The sequence below is a fragment of the Convolutriloba macropyga genome, chromosome 2, assembly GCF_964194025.1.
Source record: "Convolutriloba macropyga chromosome 2, txConMacr16.3, whole genome shotgun sequence".
NCBI lineage: Eukaryota > Metazoa > Xenacoelomorpha > Acoela > Convolutidae > Convolutriloba > Convolutriloba macropyga.
In genome coordinates, this window is record NC_134469.1 from 11,821,528 (window position 1) to 11,828,206 (window position 6,679).

The window sequence follows — 6,679 nt, forward strand, 5'->3', positions numbered from 1 at the left end:
CTCCCTACAACAAGAGGAACTAACAAATAAATCTTTCGGAAAATTGATAGGGTTTTGGGCGCTAGTCAGTCCCCAGCTAGAAGCCTTCTAGCGACAAAAATACAAAATTCTATAGTGGCGCTCCTGGGTGGGCCCTCTTGTTGAGAAAAAGAGTTATTCAGAAAATTTGAGGACGAGTATGAAGAGAGTTCTGAGAGACTTGCAAAAATTGCACAAAGCTGGCGACTTTTGGCGTAGAGCAAGTCGCTGAAGAGGTTGATAATAGTGATAATAGTTGGAACAAGATTACAAGAGTTGTGGAAGGAAGGAGATCGAGAGAATTTGAGCAACAGAGACAGATATTACCGGGAGAGGGTTATTTTGGGAGACAATCAGTCTTGTTTCTCGGGACGAGGATACTTGTGAACTGTTTATGTGTACAGAAGAAGAATTCAAGAGATATTTGCCAGAGAAATTGTGTGGTTGGGCTCTTGATACTTTAGATTATTTGCCACGTGGGTTTTGGAAATTTGCCACGTGTGTTTTGGAAATCCGATCAAAAAAGTCGTGCTTGGACTCTTTAAGACACACTTTGTAGTTCTTTGATTACAGGTCGTCCAATAATCCACAGTTTTATGAAGATGCGTTTGAGAGATACTTGATGGAAAAAGAGGAAACTGAGAAGGCGGCTTTGCAGTGTGAAGTGGAAAACCAGTGTTTCAAACTGACGTTGCTGACAGAGAGAAGTTACCACGCCATGAGTCGAATCAACCAAGTGGTAAAAAACGACGTTCAAGTGAAAACCGATATTGTCAAATCAGTTCTGACGGGAAAATTGGCAAAGGGAAATTTTTGTCTAAACGTTGGTCCGCTATTAAAGCTAAAGGGTTTGGAGTAAATGCTGTGTTCGAAGAGAAGCCTGATGTCAGAGACGGGAGACAAAGAAGCAGTTCAAAGTGGAATAACAGTCTGGCCGGTGCGGAGACTGTTGACGTCTTTGGTGGCAGTCAAGATTTTGATTATGACGGAGAAATGGAAAAGCAGATTACGACAAAGCCCAAATATGAAGTTGAGCAGTTCAAAGGAATGATGGATCGATGCATTGCACGATGGGACATTGGTAAGAAGATGACAGCTGGAAGACTTAGAAGTGAAGCACTCGAGGAAATTGGTAACAGTAAGTTGGAAGATGATGCAACTTTAATTGACGAAGATTTTAGCGATGACGACAGCTTCTTCGATAGCGACGATGAAGACAAATTTGAATGCATGGACGACGATGTGTTCCTTCTAAACTTTTGTGAGCGGCAAAATAATTCTAATACTTTCGCGTCGATTCCCAAAAACGAATTGACAGTTGGGAAGACAAGCTCGAAGAGAAAGATCATAGTTTTCCCTGATTTTTTTTCGTCACTGTGATTATAAGAAAATTGTTAAAAATTGGTTAAAACAAACATTGCTAGATCCACACGAAGAGAAAAAGTTTTCACAGTCTATATCATAGAAGAATCAGTAACATGGACAAAGATGAAAACAGAACGCATGTACTTGTATAAGAACTGTCGAACATGAAACATAAGTTTTGTTGCTCAAAAAGGTGATTTGGCCATAGCAGCAGAAGATATTTTCTACAGTGAATTGGATTGCTATTAGTTCACGCCAGGGTATAATCAGTTCTTGGTCGCAGCAAAATGATCCACTTAGTTTGACCCGAACTTCATCTGGATATAACTGAGAAATTACAAGAGAGTTTTGTATTTTTCCTCTTAGATGAAGCGACAAAGCAACCAAGGGTTGTGAAGGAACGGCTGCAAAGGCAAACGCAGATAGATTTTCAGAAAAGAGCAAAGAAGAAAAATCGACTACACCCGCGAAATTTTTTTTTCAAAAAAAAAAGTTGATGAAACCGACAAAAATGAAAAAGAGGACACAAAAAGTTCCGCGACTGTTTTAGGCAGCGGAGATACTATACAGGAAAATGAAACTAGTTTGGGAACTTTGCTTCAGCTAGTACCTGCAATTTTTAAAAAGCTGGAGAATCACAGATTCGATGCAGAAATAGCGGTGGCTGGTGAATCAGTTATTTATTATGTTTGCGACCCTTTAACTGCTGAAGAATTAGTGATGTCTGACGCCTTCATTGATGGGCAAGATGGAAGTGATCTTGACTGGGGTGATGTGGTTTGTGGTTTAGTTCAGATGAAGTTGGAAGAGCCAGGTTGCAATAAAAACAGTTCAATTAACTTGGAGCCTCAGCTACTCCATTCTGGCGAGAGAAGTTTGGAAGCGAGTTTCTCCTAGGCTGAAAGTGATGGAATTTTTCAGAGAAAACAATTTGTTCAAAGCGCTATGGAGCACTCACTGACGTTGGGGCAAATAAGGGTTCTACTGCAGAACACGTCTTTTTCCGAAAGTAATCACCAAGCGAATCGGATTGTGAAGTGTTGCACATCCACAAGATGGAATTTGGAGGCCATAAGCCGTTGTCACCTTCAAGTGAAAGTAATCTGGGGCTGAAATTTCAGACAGATGGAAAAAGGATTGTCCATTTGATTCTGGAGAAAATGTAGTTGCAGTATTCTTCGAGAGCTCTTTTTCGAAGCAAGATATTGAATGGGCGCAGTCCTCGAATACTGAAGTTGAGAAAACAGTAGATATTGATCGAAATCAGTTTTCGATGGAATTATCTAGCCGAGAAGAGATAGTACAACATAGGATGGAGGTGTCCTGTTGGTCTCCTCCAAACCTGTTGAAGGGGAGTGTCGATCAGAGAAGTCTGGAACTGGAGTACCTTGAATTGTGCAGGCTGTTGTTTGGAAAGCAAAGTCTCAGTCGGAAAACGAAGTAGAAAAAAGTGATTTTGGAGTGTCAGTCAGCCAGGGTTGTGTGGCGAAAACAAAAAAAAATGTCGAAGAAGGAGACTGGAGGCGGACATCCCTTCAAGCATCGGAGGAAGAAAGAAGAGACAAAGTTGGTAAAATTGAAATGTCTGATGTGAGAGCTACTAAATCTAATCTGACGAGGCTGCTGCCCTTATGATTTTGAGTTATTATGCCGTACTTTAAATCAGAGGCTCATAATTGAATCAATAAATCTACTGTTAATACTGAAGTGCATATGCTCTAAACGACAAAAACTGTTGAAAAAGATTAGACAGAGTTGGGGCTCGTGGTACAGGACTGTTTTGGGTTGTGAGCTTCTTTTCAGCCAGCGTGTTTCGTTCTGAAACAATTGGTTGACTGAGTGACATATATATAAATATATATATATATATATATATATATATATATATATATATATATATATATATATATATATATATATATATATAATATATGATCCCGCTTATATTTTCTTGTAAATCTTTAATCACTAAACGGAGGGCATTATCTAACCTGCATTTACCGGAGCTCTGTTTAAATGGTTCACACTTACGTAATTTCACTTAGTTGAAAAAATTACTTCTGTGCAAAGAAGAAATTGCGCTAGTACACATGAACCAACGGATTTCTTTATTATTCGGGAGAATAATAGTCTAGGAGCGAGGAATGTGGAATTTATACTTCAAATCGTTGAACGTACATGACATTGAAGCTTCGATATTGGGTAGTTAATTAGTTTGCAGAGTTTAAGAGCTAATTGTGAGCATATTGTCTATGTAAACAAAAGGAACGAACTTGCGGGATGTAGGTAGGAGGGAATTGATTAATTGTTTGTTAATTAAACAAAAGGGAGACTAGCTTTGCAAAGTGATCAAGTTGTCAGAAATAGGCAGAATGAAACTCAGAGGTCATTAAACGAAAGGACAAATTATGATAACAGCAGAAAGAAATATTGGAAGAGCTTGGGGAAAGCAGCAATATTTATATATGAATTCCCCCAAATCCCGAAAATGCATCCTCTAAAAACCATTTTGGTAGATTAAGAGTGAGTATTTATTCTCTATAAGCAGCTGCAAGTTTGGGGTTTACCAATTAGTGTTTCCAGGAAGGATAAAATGTCTATGTTAAATAGGGAAAATTAGTTCTCAAAAAAAAGGAAAACAAACAGAAGTTGTGCTTTGAAGGATTTGCTGGAAATTTTTTTTTGCTTTTTTTTTCAAGAAAAAAGGATATTTCTGTGCACCTAATGAAAACTCACAGCATGAGGAATTGAAAACATGAAAAAGAAATGAAAGTGTTTGTCGCAAAACTTACTGTGTGTAGAAACAATGAAATTGTATGTGAAAAATAGAAGATTTGTTGTTTAATTTGCTTTTACGCATGATCGGAGCAAAGACTTTTAATCATTCAAAACTGATACTTTAATGATGTAATTCAGTATATGTTTGGCTTCTATGCACAACAACAAAATGGGCTTGGTTCCTTAACAAAACTAAGCAGAACAAAAGCGTGGATGAAGGGATATGCATGAAGATATGAAAAGAAAAAGAAAACGAATTGAAAAATTAATTAGTTTTTTTTCAATAGCTTTTTTTGGTTCCAAGATCGGTAATCCTTTATTGGGTGAACTAGTTTAAGTGAATATTCAAAGGTGGTTTTGTATTTAAAGGAGAAATTTAGCATAGACCTTGGGAGTTAACGCAACAGAGTTCTTGTATTCAAATTTCGTCGTTCAGATCGGATTTATAAGGGAAAACTTGGGAAGATCAACTAGGTCCAATTGAAACCTTAGCGAGGAAACAGTAACTGTTAAACAGTTTGTCTTAATTACAGTGGAAAGGATCAATATCAACATTAAAAAAATGTTAATTAAGGTATTGGAGGTTCCACAAGCGTTAAACCAGAATTTTTAGTAGAAATCATGAGTTATGAATAAAATTTGATACTTGAGGTATATTGAATGGAGAAATCACTTGTTAGAATTCATGGTAGGACTCAGTTGAAGCAAACATAATAATATGAAGGTTGTATAAAGTGAATGCTGATAGCTATAAACTAATTTGTTGAAAAAAAAGCGTCCATTATTTTGCCCTCAAATTTTAACTAGTGACTCTTTGGACAACTGCATGCGCAATGAGAAGAACAACGGCCTTTTTCCGGTACCTGAAAACGTTCATTTTGCTTTTAAAACAAACAAAAAAGAGGAGAAAACTGATATTTTTGTGCTTCAATGAAAGAAACAACACCCTTACCAAAGTCAAAATATCTACCAAAACCACATTTGAACGTGAATAACGCAAATTAGTTATCGTTCAGTTTTGTGGTATTAACGCTAATGAATTTTTTACACAAAAAGGCAGAAAGATCATAGTTTTCCCTGAGAAAATAGTTAAAAGTTGGTTAAAACGAATATTGCTAGATCCGCACAAAGAGAAAAGGTATTCACAGGCTATATCAGAGGCGAATCAGTAACATGGAAAATGATAAAAAACGGAACGTATGTACTTGTATAAGAACTGTTGAACATGAAACATAAATTTTGTTGGATCCTGAACTTATCAAAGCGAGTAATCCACGAATTTGCGGTCATCTTGAGCAAGCATTTATTTCAGATAAGTTACAGCGCTTGACCAACGTTCTACGCCAATGATTGCCCTTATACGTTAGTTCAAAATGTTCGAAAAGTAACGACACGTTACGTTTTACTGATAAAAAACTGATAAGGTTGAGTACCTTTAAGCTCAAGCAAAACCATCAGACGCGAGAGAGCGAGTCCGAGAGACAGAGAGAGAGAGAGAGAGAGAGAGAGAGAGAGAGAGAGAGAGACTTACGAGGCTGAAGAACAGCGGTTTGTCAGTCAAAATTGAGAGATAGAAAGCTCAACTGCAGTAGTTGGTTCTCAAAGTGAGAAAACTGTAGATGTTTAGTGAGTTCTGTGTGAAAGAAAATAATTTGGCAGTTGCAGTGAGTGAAACTGCAAAGTTATTCAAAATTGTTGGTTGCGAAGAATATAAATTTCTAGGCAGTAAAATAGCTACTGGGAGGCATAACTTATTTTAGTTATCAGGGATAGGAAGTAAAGTGACGGATTTGTGGAAACATGCGGAAAGAGTGATTGAAATGATTTGATTTAGTGTGGGCCATTAATTAGTTTCGATAGAAAAATTCCTTTTGATTGTTGGATTCACTCAATTTACTGTCTCTGGCTATAACATTACTTTTTGCTGCTATTACATATTATAATTATTAATTCAATTATCCAGAGTGAAGTTTTCAAGCAGCCGAGAAAGCAACATTTTTTGGGGACAACACAGTAAACTCCCAACAACAAGAGGAACTACCAAACAAATCTTTCGGAATTTTGATAGGGTTTTGGGCGCTAGTCAGTCCCCAGCTAGAAGCCTTCTAACGATAAAAATACAAAATTCTACAAAGCTATTAAGCAGCTATATTAATCAATGAAATTACATACTTTAGCGGTGAATTGTGGTGAATTTTTGTAAGATCGTCGGTTACTCTAGCGGTGAACTTACAAAATTTCACTGCATTTCACCGCAAAATTATGTACAAAATTTGCGTTGAAAAGAACAACTTTTCACCGCTTGTCCTCCTTTTTTTCCGGTTTTTCCTCGACCCAGGATGTATGGTTTTAACACTTCCTCTGTCAGGAGTCACAAATTATATGAAAGAGATGAGGTAATATACCATAATAGTAACGGCGTAAAACTCCGATGATCTTGAGCCTTGCTTGCTGTTTTTGAAAACACTCAAACCTAGAAGAACTCAGTTCAATTTCCAAACTATCTATCTCATCCGGG